A 17,250-nucleotide genomic window follows, 5' to 3' on the forward strand; every position below is an offset into this window, starting at 1 on the left:
GTTTGAACGCAGATTATATTATAATTCCTATTTTTGGTAATTTGCTATCATTATATAAAAATTTCCTGAGTTTTATATGTTGATTTTGGATCGAGGAAATTTTCTGAAATTATTTGTCACCTTTAATATTTTTTTTTGTTGGAGTCATCAACAATTTCTGTTTAAAGGAGCATATCATCTGAAGGCAGTGATGATGTGACTTCCTCTTTTCCCATTTGGCCTTATAATATAATTGTCCATCTATTATTATTATTAATCTTTTATTACTTGCCTGATTGCTCTAGCTAAGGCTTCTGCTACAAAGTTAAGCAAATGTGAAAATCAATATTCTTGTCTTGTTCCAGATTTGAGAGAAGGAGCTTTTCCCCATTTAGTCTGATGCTGGCTTTGAATATGATATGTAGTCTTACAATATTGAGTTATGTTCCTGTCATACCTAATTTGTCTGAGCTTTTATTATGAAAGTGTGCTGAACTTTATTACATGTCTTTTTGACCCTGTTGAAGCGATAGTATGGTTTTTGTCCTTGTTCTTTTGAAACAGTGTGCCACTTTTACTGATTTGCCTATGTTGTGCCATCTGTGTATCCCTGGGATGAGTTCTACTTGATCCTGATTGAAAATGTTCAATGTGCTCTTGGATTCACTCTGATAGTATTTCACTGAGGGTCCCTTCCGTGTGTTTCACCAAGCATATTGGCTAGTAGCCATCCTGAGTGTGAGTGTGTGTGTGTGTGTGTGTGTGTGTGTTTCTCCTTTCCTATTTTTGGTATCAGGGTAATGCTGATCTCATAGGATTGGTTTGGAAAAGTTCATTCATTGTTAGCATTTTTAAATAATTTGTGAAGAACTTACACTTTGTTTTTCTTTAGATTATTGGTAGAACTCAGCACTGAATCTATCTGTCCCTGGAAGATTTTTGTTACTGATTCAATCTTGTTACTTCTGACTGATTTATTTTTCTTTTCCTTCATGATTCAATCTTGGTAAAATCTATGTGTCCAGGAAGTTGTCCATTTCTTTTGGGTATTAAATTCATTGATATACAGTTTTTCATTACAATTATTTTTATTTTTACATCATTAGTGACAAGGTCTCTCTTTTCATAAAAGTTGGGAAATTTTTGATATCCACATGTAGAAAGAGGAAACTAGACCCTTACTTTTTATCATTTTATAAAAGGCAACTCAAAATGGATCAAAGTCTTCCAAGTGAGAACTGAAACTATAGAAGATAATATAAGGTAAATGCTTACAGTCAATGATATGGGAAAGGATTTCTTTTGACAAGTCCCCTAAAGAACAGAAAAAAAAAGACATATGAAATTATATAAACTAAATTCTTCTGCTCAATAAAGTAAACAATCAGCAGATTTAAGATGCAACCTACAAAAGGGAAAATATCTTTAAATTATACTTCTAACAGGGAGTTATATATACAGTTGATATACAGTATATACAAGGAACTACAAAAATTAAATAGCAAAAAGCCTAAATAACACAATTTAAAAAAATGGCAACAGACCTGAATAGGTGTGACTCAAAAGAAAACATACACATGGTCAACAAGTATATAAAATAATGTTTACCATCACTAACCATTGGGAAAACAGAAATCAAAGTTAAAATGAGGTGTCACCTCATCCAGTAAGAATGATAACTATCAAAAATAAAACAGTGCTTTTGAGAATGTGGAAAAAAGAAAGCTCTTGCATACTGTTGGTGGTAACATACACTCTATATGGAGAAAATGAAAATAAAATCATGATATCAACTAGAAATTCCAATTCTAGTTGGTGTATATCCTAAAGAAATGAAATAATTTGATAGACATATACACTTCTATGTTTATTGCAGCAGTGTTTGCAAAACTGAAGGAATTAAAACAAGTGTTATATGTATCAAAATTTTACACACACACACACACACACACAAGAAGACATCTTTGAAATACATGAGGATCTGCTCTGAGCAGGGAGAGTCATGCCTGGCAATGGGGACTTCCCGTGGCTCTCCCAAGGCAATAGATTGCCTATCGCTGTGACCTTTCCCTCTGCTTTGCTAGTAGCTCCAGAGATGGGTTTAACCTGTTAGAAACTGAATAGCCCAACTTTAACCTTTTTTTTGGAGAAGAACATTTTATGGAAAGCCTTTGATGTCTCCCAATATAAAGAAGGCATATGCGTGCGCCATATTGCCAGAAGCTCAGTCCATCTAATCAGCTTGCCCATCCTGCCCCCACTTTTGGAACTACTTTTTTTTTTTTGCCATTTTATTCCTCTTTTTATTTCTCAGCCACTCCATTCCACTGCAACCCCATTTCCACTGCTTGCACAGGACGTGGGCGGGACACACACACACACACACACACACGCACACACATCCCACATATACATACACACACATATGTCATGCAATACTACTCAGCCATAAAGAAAGAATTAAATTCTGGTCATTTACCACAGCAAGAATGAGATTGGAGGTTATTAATTGGGACAAATCCAGGCACAGAAAGACAAGTACCGTGTGATCACATTCACGTAAAATTTTGAAAACCTGACTTCATAGAAGTTGGGGGAAGAATGGTGATTACCCAAGGCTGTTTACTCAAGGAAAGGGGAGTTTAGCAAGAGGTTAACAAATAAGTACTAAATTATGTTTAGATAAGAGTATCCAAAACATCTAGAGGAAAGGATTGTGAAAGGTTTACCATAAACAAAAGGAAAATGTTTAAGGAGATAGATATGATCAAACTGTTTTAACATTACATAGTCTATCTATGTATCAAAATACCAGAGTATGTTCCATAAATATGTCTGATTTTTTTTTTTGTTTAAAAAATTAAACTAAAAATAAATACCTGCTTAGTTATGAAGATAAAGAAACATGACATAGTTTGAGCTCCATATTTTCTAGCAATAGAACTCTTACTAAAGATATATGGGTTTAAACCAGGGGCAGTGATGCATGCAGGTAATCCCAGAGGCTCAGGAGGCTGAGGCTGGAGGATCACGAGTTCAAAGTGAACCTTAGAAAAAATGAGGCACTAAGCAACTCAGTGAGACCCCATCTCTGAATAAAATGAAAACCAATAGGGCTGGGGATGTGGTTCAGTGATTGAGTACCTTTGAGTTCAGTCCCTAATACACCCTCCCATAAAAATTGACATGAGTTTAACTCTTCTGTTGAAAGTACATGATCATTTTTGAAAATATCTGAATAAATATTGATGCATAGCTTACCAAAAATGTTCTGACATTCCACTCCAGTTCCACTCCTTCTTCATGTTTATTTTTTCATTTGAAATGTTAGCACTATTTGTATTTTTCCTTTTGATGGAAGACATCTCAATATGATAAATAAAGTTTGGTGTGGTTAGACAGGCATTAAGTGTTGAGGAAATTGGAATCTCAGTAAATTCTGCATTAAGGACTCACGAGTTAGTCTGAGATGTTACCTGACCTGTTACGTTCCTCCATTGACTCACCTCCTGAGCTGCTTTTCTCTTCAATAGCACAGGAAAAATGTACACAGATGGAGTTCTAGGGCCTGTTTCAGCTTAAAGTCTGCACTGAAATTCATCTTTTTCCATCGGATGAGTTAATAGTATTATTCAGAGAAAGAATATTAGTATGAACTTTAGGTTTGTTTGAATATACTCTATCCACGCACATTAATATTATGAGTGAAATGTTTATAAATAATGCATTAATGCAAAAGCATTTCATATTAACTTTAAATTCATTTAACTTCTCATAAATGTTCTAAGCTAACATATTTGTGTAGATTTTTAAAATATTATGAAATGACAAAACATCCATATTATGCTGTGGTTTTATGTTTCAAAAATTCCACGTAAGACAAATCTAGGGTTCTACTTGTCACATATGATTCCCCTAAAAAAAAGACAAAGAACAATTTGGAGGGAGGATAATCAGAGTTACATTTTCAATTCACTTATTTCAACTTTGTAATATAAAGAATATAGAGTGCGTCAGTGAAGGATTTTAAAAGACATTATAAATCCAATATTGAAAAACAAAAGCGTTTACATACAAAAAGCATCTAATGAGTTTACTAGGAACAGTTCCAAGTTCCAGGAATGTAAAATGATCAGATATAAGCCATAGCCTACAGAAACCCCGAGCGTTGGACTAGGAGACGTGAGCAACACTCTAGTACCAGGAGAGCTTTCAGGAACAGCTAATGCTGGAGCTCTAGGTAGTGGGTGGTGCACACACAAGCATCAGGCGAACTGCAGGAGCTGGCTACTGAGCCGCCTCTCCAAAGACTGGTACATGGACATGAGAAAGGTATCATTCAGGAAGATTCTCAGCCAAATTTGTGAACGAGTACGAGCAAAATATGAATAATAGTGAAAGACTTCAAAGATTAATATTGCTAATTACATCATAATGTTAAGAAACAAATGCAGGTTTCTAAGAAATCAGTTCATCAAATACATAAACAGAGTCCTAGAATTTATGCATGCACCGAAATATCAACAGTAACTTGCACATAAAAGGTACCAAATAATTAGGACATAAAAGAATGAATTAATATTTTAGTTGCTGTTTATGATTGTGTGACTATTCTCTTGAGACTACGTACTTTATAGGAAGTGACTGAGTTTATTTGTTTTATATCTCTAGCAACTAATAGCATTCCTGAAACATAAGAGTCCTTCAATAAATGTTTGCAGCAGCTTGTTAAATGGATTAAAGTTTGTGCTTGAATTAATAAGGAAGCAATTGTACTTTGGCAAATGCAAGATCAAATGTTGATTAGGTTCTATGTAAATAAATCAATGAATCATTTGTAAATATAGACTCAAAATTATACTCACCCTATGTTCCAGAACATTTTTTAGCACCTTTTAAAAGAATATATAATTTGGGGGATTAAAGTACTGTTAAATCTCTTAGCATAATAAATTTGAAATATGGCATTTCATGATGAGATTCTGGAAAAGTGGGCAGATACTGTTGATCTGTAGAGAAGACCACTGCGGTCTTAGTACTCTGATGCTATCTGCATTCTACTCTTCTTTTACCCGTGTGCATACCCATGTGCGGTACATTTCTACTGCTTGGCCTGTAATTGCTTATCCTTGCCATAATTACTTTATTAGTGTATCTATACCATTGGGAAGATTATGCCCCGTTGTGGTTATACAAATTTGTTTACAAGCCTACAGAACTAGAATTTAAATTATGTTGCTGTGTTAAAAATAGTCACGGGTCTCTTTTCATGGATTCCTTTAGAGACCTGCTAAAATGATGAATCAATGTGCCCAGGGAAATAAGAGAAAGTTTGTCCTTCAGTACTTTTTGTATGCAATCCTCAGATGCTTCAAAAGTTTACCTCTTTATATGAGATGATTAAAGACAGATTTAGAACTAGGAACAACATCAACAATAGCACATTATTTTTGAGTATGGTTAATGCAGCTATCATGCATCAGAGGCCTCCAGCGGCAGGGAAAGATGATGTCTAGGGAATAGAAATAGGAAAATTCAAATGGATTTTATTCAACAGTGACACAGCTTTTTGCCTCGAAGTAGAATGTATGAAACTATTGAATGCCACAATTTAGATGAAATGTTCATTTATGGGAGATAATAAAATAGATTTGGGAAGATAGTTTTCAACCGTACAAAACAAACAAAGAAAATACATAAAAAGAAGCAAATAGAAACCTAAATTAAGGTTTTTCAGCTTCCCCAATGTACTCCCTCACCATTTCCCATTATAAGTGACTCCATTTAAAGAAAAACAAAAATCTGAAGGAAATCAGCAGAAGGCACACATGGTAAAACCCAGGGGGTAGGTGATAGGCCAGGTGGGGAGGAGAGAAAGTCAGTGATCCACAGCCCACGAGGAAAATTCCTGAGGAAGCAAAGGGGACATTTGTGTAAACATGCTCTCATGGTTGGAAGGAAAAGAAATGTTACAACAGTTTAAGCTGAATAAATTTTTTAAAAAGGTGGAAAGAAGAAATGACAAGACGAGGAATGGCAAGTAAATTTGAAAAGGTAGCAGCAAAAATAGATTATCACCACTGGAAAAACCAAAGCCACGTGAGCGAGCTGCCGATAAGACAGCAGGTGCAGACTGCAAGTCCTAAGGAAAGGTGGGGCCCCAAAGTAAAGAACAAGGAAATGTACAAAACCAAGCGTTGGGCCAACTTTCTATCACTGCAAAATAAATGAGCTCATATGCAAAGCCTTAAAACAACACAATGCAAAACAAAAAAAGTCACCCTTTCTGTGGGTCAGGAGTCCAGGTCTGGGTTCCCTGGGTCCTCTGTGCATTCTCACTGGGCTACAGTCAAGACACAGAGGGGCTGTGGTCCTACCTTGTCCTTGGCACAATTCAGTTCTTTGAGTTATGAGACTGAGGTCCTGATTTTGTAGCTGGCTGATGGCTGGAGCTGCGCTTGGCATCCTTTTAAAGCTTCGAGGCTTTCTTAGTAAAGGCCAGAAAGGAATCTTATAGCCCTTGTGCAATCATGGAGATGAGGATCCGGTGATCTTATTGGCCCTGCCCACCCTTGGGGACTGGGGCTTACAGAGGGCACACACAGCAGGAGTGGAAATCCCCAAAGCTGTCTTAAAATTCCATATGTCACCCATGCAAAATAGAGAGAGATGTCAAATCAAGAAAGGAAATGTGTGGCATAAATTTGATGCTTCTGAGGAAACCACAAAACACATAAAATGGGAATTTCTTACTTAAAGATGGCAAAAAACTCCAGGTTCTTTTTTTTTCCTCAAAAAATCCATGATGCAGAAAAAAGACACAACAATTAAATAGCTGAAAACACAATCTCTAATTTATAAATGGAGAAGCCGGTGGGACAGTTTTAGTTAATGTAGCTGATCAGAGGGCAATCAACCTCATATGCCTGTGGAAAGAGAGCAGCTGAGCTCTGCAGGACCCGGAAGGCACTGCAGTTGGTGGTGCGTGGTGAGAAAGTCAACCCAAGGAGCAGAGTCTTCTGCGCATCCACACCCCATGGACCCATGGTCTTCCTAATGGACAAAAGTGAGGTCTAGATGCTTACTTTATTTTTGATACTAGGGATTGAACCTCGAGGCACTGAGCCATATCCACAGCCCTTTTTTATATTTTATTAGAAACAGGGTCTCACTGAGTGGCTTGGTGCCTCACCAAGTTGCTGAGGCTGGTTTCAACTCACAATCCTCCTGCCTCAGCCTCCCAAATTGCTGGGATGATAGGCATGTGCTACTGCACCTGGCTTAGATGTTCATTTAAAAGAGAGAAATTTAGCAAAGGAAGGGCCAACTTTGGGGATATGACTCTCTGGTCATAGAAATAGATAGGGAACTAGACTACAAAACAGAAGGATGAAAAGTGCAATCCATCCCCTAATCTTCTCTGTTCATATCTGTTTGTAGAGAAAGTTCACCAACCCACACACATCTCCAGTGGGCATTGTAGTTCCCTCCTCTTAAAAATGAACAGAACCAATCATTGACAACAGTCCAAAAGAAAAAGGGCAGGTTCCAAAGCAAACAAATAGTATAAGAAAATCTCTAATAAAAGTTGTTATGTAGAAGCAGAAAGAAACTTCAAGAAATGGTGCACAGTTATCTCTAGAGATAAGTCCTGTGGTACCTATGCAGCTCAGGGTAAAGGAACCTGTACAACAAATGCTATCAAAATAAAATGAGCAAGACTTGTGAAAATTAAGCAACCCACTTAAAGACTTATAACTACATGAATTTTCATAGATACGAAGAACGATACAAAACAAACCTCTTAAATACATCTGTCCATCATCTGCAAGCAGATACAGCAGAATGGCATCATTTTAGATTTAAAGTTACATGATTTAAAAGTTTTTTTTTTTCAAAGTTTAACCTGCTATAAATAATACTGGCTGTGTGTTGTTATAATTCTAATTGGGCTCATATATTTTTTATGAAGTTGACTCTGTGCATATTGGAGGTAAGAGCTCACTTCAAACACAATGCTCTTGGTCATCTGTAATTATGACTAAATTTTTTTAAATAAAGCATTCATGATTATTTTAATATAAAACTTTGTTTAATCATACAAATATTGCTCCCTGAGATGAATTTGGTTCATATTGGCTGCTGCTGTGTGAACCAGCATGCTTCCCCTCTGGGGATGCACCCTCTCATTTATTAAGGAGCAAAGAACTGCACTCTACTAGAATGGCCACTCAGAAAGTCCTCAACACCACCTGCTGGTGGGGATGTAGAGCTCATTTGGAGGGCTCATTTGTGGGTCATAGGAAAGCAAAATGGTGCAGCCACTTTGGTAGTTCCTTTGGAGCTTCTAGCAGAAAAGCATAGCTACTCAAACACCTTTGACTGAAGAATGGTCCTCCTCTATTGGGGAAGGTTGACCTCCTCTACCTACCACACAGCTTGGGGAGGGACACACATGAAGTGGAGAGGGAGGAAGGGACACCTGCCTAGCTTTCCAGATCAGCCGAATCAACCCTGGTGATTCATGGGGTGACAGATATTGCACTCAGAGAGCCCTCACATCCAGGCAGACAATTTAGTAGGAAGTTTGACAGTTTCTTACACAACTAGACATACTCAAAACTAAACACTCTTAATATTCAGTAATTACTTTTCTTAGTATTTAACCAAAGGATTTAAAAATCTACATCTATCAAAAACAAATATATGGACACAGCAGTGCTATATTGGCTTTCTTAATAACTGGTAAAACATTAAGGCATTGGAGATGCCCCAATGCTGGTGGAAGGATAATGAACTCTGGTGCAGTCAGCTAACGGAATGGTACTTGGCACTAAAAAAGAGTGAACTATTGCACCGTGGAAAGGCATGGTGGAATCTTAAATGAATGTTATGAAGTGACAGGAGCTAATCCCCAAAGAGCTGTGTACTGCCCTATTCCAGCCAAATGACAGTCTGGAAAATGGAAAACTCTGGATGCTGCCCAAAGATCAGCAGGCAGGCACTGAGGGGCAGAGGTTGGAATGGGTGGAGCAGGGGATGAGTAGGGCAGTGGTAGTACTCTTCCTGGTACTATAAGGGTGGACACATGCCATGACATATTGTCCCAATCCACAGAAACAAACAGCACCTGGAGTGAACCTTCATGGAACTTAAATGATTATGCTTTATCAACAAATGCTAGTAAATTGTAACCAATGTAATGCTGATAGAGGATGTTAATCATAGGCATGTGTGGGGACAGAGTATTTGGGGACATCTCTGTGCCTTCCTTTCAATCTTGCTGTGAACCTGAAACTTCTTTAAACAAAAATTAAAATCTTTTAAAATAAAAGCAAGCAAGTAAGCTGACAGTAAGAAAGAAGGGTTGAAGCTACAAAGATTGTGTTAGAGATAAAACAATTCTGTTGTATTTAAAATAATCGGGAAATTGCGGAGTCATATGACCCCTCCTGAATTTAAAGTGTTAAATAGCCGTGATTTGCAATGTAGACTGAAATGTAAGCTATGTAGAAAATATCTAATAAAGAACTGGTGCTTAAATACTGAACCTTGGACAAATACATGGAATTGAAAGACTTGGAGTAAGATCTAACTATCCAGGTAAGAAAGCATGAGGCAGGGACACAGCCTATAGAACAGTGACCTCCCCAGTACTGACCTATTCCTCAGCCACTCTGGGCAACAACTCTTATTTCTTAACTAGGAACTCATTCTGGTCACTTTAGTCAGTCAACTGATATACAGAGTTTCTATATTTAGCTCTCATCCCAGAATGTGGTTTCCCTTATTCACCAAACCTCCTTTAGTTCTTTAATGAAGCACTGAGTCAAAAGAACCCCGGTTGCTGTTTAATTGACAGCTAACTTGGGGTTTTGAAGTCTACCTGAGTGGTACTCACAGTAGGCGAATGAGAAAAGTAGCCCAATGCAGAAAACCATATTAGCTAGGGCTGAACTTGACAGAGGGTTACACATTCCTCATTATTGCAAGATTATTTTTCCTGCGGATGACTTTTCCTTTCTTTCCTTTTTAAAAAAGAAAGAATGAAAGAATAAGTCAGTATGTGGTCAATTCACTTTTCAACAATTCTTCCTCTGGGGACAGGCTGAAGTGATTTCACATTAAGGGGAAATGAGTTTTGCTGCTCTTCATAAATTGCTAATGAGCTTTTTGAACAATTGTAGCCCTAACCTGATTCACAAAAGAACCTTCTCAGATTTGTCATTAATATTCTTGTAACAATAAAGGAAGAGAAAAATACCAGGGAAGTTGGTGCCACTTGATAAGAACTATTTTCGTCCTTTCATTGCAGCTGTTAGATTATTTCTCACCATGACACTGCCAAGTAACCAGGATGCAGTTTGACAGTTCAGCCTTCAGAAGTCCCGACTGCTCCCCCATCTTTCTTTGCAAAGGGAGGAAAGCTTCACTTCAGTGCAGTACATAGCATGTCAGCAGAAATAGACTTTATTTTCAGCCTTGCCAGTCACCAGCTTGTGTGACACCGGGCAATTCATTCCTCCTCCACCCTGGACTGGTCTCTAATGTGTCTGATGTGTTTAAATCGACCTGTTTCCAAAGAGCTGGAAGATCTCCCAGGTTCCTCTTGGTATTCATCTACAATGATGCTACTAAATGCACAATATATGAAACTCTATTCTTTAAATTTATAGAATGATTTCTCCTACATGTTTTCTTGTTTACTTCTATTTCAAACAAACCAATATGAAATTTTGGAATTCTAATAGAATAGAGGGAGGGAATATGGGGAATCAACAGGATGATGCCTCCCTCCTGCAGCCCATCTCTCTCCCAGCTCTCTTTCTACCTTCTTGAAACAGGCAAATTAAAGAAGCCAGTTGGTACGTGCACCACTCTGTGTTTAGAACCTTCCTTAGCTAGACTCATAGATTTGTTAGATTTTTTTTAATCTTCCACATAACTATACATAACATCTTTACTAATCTTTCTGCCAGGGCATCATTAAGGTCCTTTTTGTTTTTTCCCCCTCTATCACTTACAAATAGCTTCCTCAAAGCTTTTTGTTTAGGTCCTAATCTCAAGGACAGTGCTTGCTTTATATTTCTGCAGGACCCTTCAGAACTGTAATGCAAAAAAAAAAAAAAAGAGTACATTTATAATGGCATAATGCTCTATATGTGTAATAAGGAGTATAATGAAAAAAAAATATCAATCTATGCTTTGAAACTCTTCTTCCACGTTAAAAGTTCTTCTCAAAACACAGTGGCTTGAAACAGCAATGGCTCTGAGGGTCAGGTTCCCATGCATATCTTGAGCTTATTCTGTCTGGTCACCCTGATGCCTGCTGGGGCTCGAAGGTCTGCAACTGCTTGTTTGGCCCTATACCTAGCACCTGAAGGAGAGAGATGTGAGTGGCTGAGGGCTGGACAGAAGAGCAAGATTGGAGTTGAGTCTGGGTTCTTACCAGGCCTCGTCCATAGCTTCTCAAAGAGCTCCCTCTCCACATGGCCTCTTCATAGTCAGTTTTCAGGGAGTCTCATCTGCAGTTCTTTTTCCTTGAGGTTGTTATTAGTGCATTCCAGCTAAACATAGCAGTGGGGTTCATTTTCATAACAAGATTATAATTTGCTCCATTTCAGTCTCCAGTACTTCCTCTCTCCCTCCCTTTCCTCTTCTCTACTAGTCCTACTTCTATTTATTTGTCTATTTTTCATTGGTGTTTTCCAGCTATAAGCAAAGGTGGAATTCTCCATGGTCTATTCATATATGTATATAGCAAAATTTGGCTAATTTCATTGCCCAGTTCCAGACCTTTCCCACCCCCACCACCATCAGTCTCCCTTCCTCTGCTTTACTGATCTCTCCTCTGTTTTTGTGAGATTTACCACACCTCTTCTTTTATTTCCTTATTTTTCTCTGGTTTGCACATATGAGAAAGCACATTCCACCCTTGACTTTCTTTGTCTGGCTTATTCCACTTAGCAGAATGTTCTTTAGTTTCATTCATTTATCAGAACATTTATAAATTCATTCTTATTTATGACACATAAGAACTCCATTATGTACATATACCACATTATCTTTATGTATTCATCTGCTTACAGGCACCTGGACGGGTTCCATAACTTGGCTATTGTGAATTGCACTGCTATAAACATAGATGTTCCTGTGTCACTATAGCATATAATGAAACGCTTGACTTGGGATGGGACCACCATATTACACAGCAACATGACTCCTTGGTATTTATAAAAAAGAACCAAAATTAGAATACTCTAGTGATTCGACAAAGTTAATGTTTGGAGCAGGAGAATTCACAGTAGCCAAGATATGAAACCAACCTAGGTACCTATCTGGAAGTCTTACATGAGACTTTAGGACTCTTCTGAGCTTAGAAATGCAATCTTTATAGTTTTTGCATGTTTAGGCTAGTATTGCCACAGTGGTATTTTTGCTATTTCATAATCCTAGAGTAAATCATAAGCCAAGCATGGATTCAGGAGGTGATGACTGCAAAGGGGCATCATCATGGGTCTGACCTCTGCAACTGACTTCCCCAGGGATGAGGAAAAAACAGCAAAAGCAAGTGATGGATTTCTGAAAATCAGTACAACTTGTAAGATTTCTTAAAATTGAATTTGAAAGTCATAAAGAGGGGATAGTTGTTTTGTACCAGTGAAGAAGAATTGAGATGGGGGAAATGGATAGTGTTGTAAGACTTTTAAGAATTATAGCTAGTAGAGCTTGGTGACTCCCTGGATTTTGGAGTGAGGGAAAAAAGCGGGTGAGGGGCTGTCATGAAAGGCCATAGTTGAGTCAAGAGGATATAAATGAAAATTTACAGCGATGAAAATCAACAATGGCCATGCAGAAAGTGAATTACCTGCATTGTTACTTAAGTGTCCCTCAAATATGCCTCTGGCAGGGGTTGGAAGTCCACTCAAATTAAGTCACACATCATGCTCTAAAGGCTCTTAGACTAGAAGACAGGGTCATCAGTGCATGCACTTCAAGGAACAAAGGAGGCAGCAGGGTCACCCAGTGTGTTCTATAGTGAACTGTAAAAAAATTCACTGATGGAGATGGGAGAGAAGGGGGGCCAATGGGTGGAGTCTGGTATGTGGACAAACAATGCGCATGTAATTGGAGCCAGAAGAGTCATCCTGGGGAGAGACAACTAGTGGGGGGATGTGTAGTGACTGAGGCTAAAAGTTTCCTGGTTGTTTGCTCTTCAGAAAGAAGTGGTCCATGTGTGGAATAGGTTATACAACATAGAGCTGGTGATTCATAACATGCTATAACTGGAAGAGAGCTGTGATTTAATTACTATATAAAAAAGGGAGAGAGAAAAGGAGGCAGAGAAAGAGACAGACAGACATGCCCAGGAAGGAGCCTTGACCTCAGTGGTGATGGAAAATTTCTTTTATTCAAGGATGAGAACCATTAATGCAGTTTGAAATATCTGGGAGACTCATTTAACTATGTTAATGTTATTTGGATTCAGATTTATACAACAAAAACAAAAATAAAAGTGTGAAAACAACAATAATACAGTCTAGGAAATAAAAATGACTAGAACTATTATCTTATGGCATTAAGAAATCATCATTGTTTTTGTTTTCTGTTTAGTAGTAAGGCATTGCTGTGATTACACAGGTATTAAAAGTTTTTATCTGTTAGTAATTACACAAACACATTTATAAGTGAAATCATAAGATGCATGAGTTTTAATTCCAAATAATACAGTTATACAGGGTCAAAATGAGTCAGAATATATATAAAAATACAAGGATCATCATGATATGATAATTGTTTTAGGGTTATAGCTATACAAGGATTCATTACTCTTATGTATTTTTATTGCTACTTTTTAGTTCTACATACAAATAGGATTCATTGTGACATAATTATAAAAGCATGGAATATGATTTGTTCTAATTCAGTCTCCGGTCTTCCCCTTCTTTCTCTTCCTCCTTCTACCTGTTCCCTTCTCCCTCCTCTACCTATTTTTCTGCTGTTTACTTATCATTTTTTTAACTTCATAAGAAAAAGCAAAATTAAAATGAAAAAATAAATTATAATATCAGGAGTATAAAAATAAATCATTACCATAATCCTACCATTAATAAATGTATAATATAATATATATGACATATGCATGATTGTTGAAGAGAAAGATGAGTCTGAGCTTACAGAAGATGAGAGAGAAACCCTCAGTAGTAAAACAATGAATCCAGACAGAGTACAAACTCGAGCTCACAAGGTCAACCCAATGGATTATATTAAATGTTTGGAGATGGAATAACTCTGAGATAACAAAAAGTCTTTCAAAAGATATAAAAAACACCAGAACTTCCTGATTTCCTTTATATGATGGTCTTTACAGTAAAATATGGCAGTAATGTTGAAAGAATAATATCAAAAGAAAGGAAAATTCAAAAAGAATGTGTTACTGACAGAAACATTGTACTGATTCATTTATGAGCAATGATAATGTATCACTTCCTCCTAGGATTTATTGCAGAAGTGCAGAGGAGGTTTGGCATATGTAAATCAATCAATATATAATTTGTCACATGTAAAATGTGTAGAATAAGCAAATCTATTGAGACAGAAAGCACAGAGATTCCCTTAGGATGGAGGAAAGGAGAAACAAGAAAGGAGATGTTGATCAGTGGGTTTAGACTTTCTGTTTAGTTTGTAGAAAATTTTAGAAAAAGATACTATTTATGCTGGCACAACACTATGACTGTCATTAAGACAATGAATTGTACATCTAAAAGTAGTTAAGAACCATGAACTTTGTGCTATGTGCACGCACACACATACATGTGCATATATCAGTATAAAACTAAATTTGCTGGAAATTTCAGTTGAAAAAAAACTACTTTGGAGCATTTCTTGGTAGTAGTTTTTGAACTTATATCCTATATCACTATGTATGTTCTCACCAAATATAAATGCATTGGTACCTTCAGCAAAGAACATTGTTTAGAATTGTTGTCTTTGTACTGTCCATAATGGAATGAATGCATGATTTGTTGCATATTTACACTCTAGTGAAATGGGAATGAACAAATACAACTCTGTTTATAAAGTTGTATAAAATTCATAAATATATATTTGAATTAAATAAGCCAGAGGCAAAAAAATGCATATTTTATAATTTCAGGACCATCATGTCAAGGACAAGCAAAGTTGGTAGGTGACTCCAGCTGGGAGTGAGGTCCTGGAAGGGATTAAGGGCTCGGGGAGAGGTTCTGCACATGATGATATGCATTCTGCATTGTGAGATGTTGGTGAAGTTTTCCCATCTGTGCTACCATTTCAACAAAGATGTATAAAATTAAACCAAAAACAAAAAATGTGTAATGTAAATGTGCAAAAGTATTTGTTTCATTTATTGAAATATTGCACCAGGAAGGCAAATGTGATTACATTGGCAAGTAGCAGCTCCATGAATTGCCACTGCCAAATTTCTTGGGAATATTAGACTCAACTCCTCGCAAACGTCATGTAAGGCTTATTTCAAAATAAGCTGACAAATGTGCTGAGAGAAACATGGTTATGAAGTGACTAGTAAATGGTGGAGTTAATGGGCAGGTGGAGAGGTGCAGGTGTCTTTGGCTAGCAGCCCATCCATGGGCACCAGGTCTGTGATGATGTACCCACCTCCTGAGCTACAACCTGGGATTCTCCTTTCTTGGAGCTGAGCATCAGAGCCATGGATTGTGTCCTGTTAACTGGATAGCTACTTACTAATACTTCATTCCACCGAAACAACATTCAGAAATGCTTTGAGTCTTTAGGAAGACCACTAGGGTGTACAAATTTGTTTCTCTGAGTGGCTCAGATGGTGACAACCAGGAAAAGTGGCTGAAAGGGAAGAGGAAGAGCTAATAGCATAGTGGATATGCTGCATTTTTTTTGCTAACTAAAAAACAAGTGCAATTTTTCACTGACATGATTTAAACAGCCATTTGGCAACATAAAGAGCCTTCAAAATATTATTCTTCCTGATTCAGTAAGAGAGAATTGAATCTGAAGAAATAGTATCTGGAGAAATGATGAACAAAGATCTCCATACTGACATGAATTGTAGAAGTAAACCAAAGTGGAAGTTACATACCATAGTATTTATGTAACAATAGGGGATGCTTGAATAAATACGAATAAATAGATGACTTGATAGAATTATTTTCTTCTCTTATCAAAAATAATAAATCAAAAGGTAAAATTATATTTTACCTATATTAAAACAAAATCAATATTAACATTAGGACAGAGTTCATTCAGATTGTACATTTATTTTATTATTGAAATAGGATACAGATTATTATTGATATATGCTGCTTAATAGAAGATATTAAATTATAAAAGTAAAAATGTGCTTATAGTTTTTAATAGTATGAAAAATACCAAAGATTATGTTCAGTATGTAAAATGAAGCACAACATTTTATAATAAATTATCAACCACATGAAAAAGATATTTAGGAAGTTGAATAAGTAGGACAAATGATTGATTATAACACATTAAAAGGGAAAGCTCTGGTGTCATTTATAGATTTATAACTTATCCAACTTCTTCATGCAGGAAAAGAAGGATTCCAAGGCTAATGACAGTTTGGGTTCTGTGTGTTATAAATATTACATGCCAGAGATAAATTTAGGTGAATTTCTTTGGTCTTTCCAATTTTAAGAAAAAATCCAATAGCTAGTTAGGAGACTTTGTCTCAGATCTGGTACTTGACTCCCGGATACCCATTTCATCTGCACCTGCAATTTTCTTTAACTGCTTTGTCTTCTGATACAAAATATGGACTCTCTTATTTTTACTACCACTACCCTGTTATTTTAGAAACATTTTTTACATCCTGACTTGTCCGCAATTTGTGTTTTTTTCTTCACAATACTTCTTCTCATTTGCAGGAGGGAAAGTACTTACTGGGCTGAATATCCATAGGGTCATCATCGGATGTAAGAAAAGTGCAGACAAATGAGGCTCAGCCTTTTGGACACTGAAGAATAACTGTCCTTTAAGCAAATAGCTATTCTGTACTTAACGTTTTGCTTACCCCTGATGATACATCAAATGAATGACAAATTGATGCTTGAACTAAGTGCTTAGGTGTAAAAAACTAATGTCCTACTTGAATTGTGGAACTATTTGACTGTGACAAGATAAAAGATAAAAGGGGAGGAGGAGGAGGGGTCATTCAGGAGATGTGAAAAGGGTTGACAAGTGTCATGAACAGACTACAGTTGTGGGAAACTTTGAGAAAGT

This window comes from Marmota monax, unplaced genomic scaffold, assembly GCF_021218885.2.
Source record: "Marmota monax isolate L192 unplaced genomic scaffold, Marmota_monax_Labrador192_F-V1.1 WCK01_AAM20220418_F8-fsc00010, whole genome shotgun sequence".
Lineage (NCBI taxonomy): Eukaryota > Metazoa > Chordata > Mammalia > Rodentia > Sciuridae > Marmota > Marmota monax.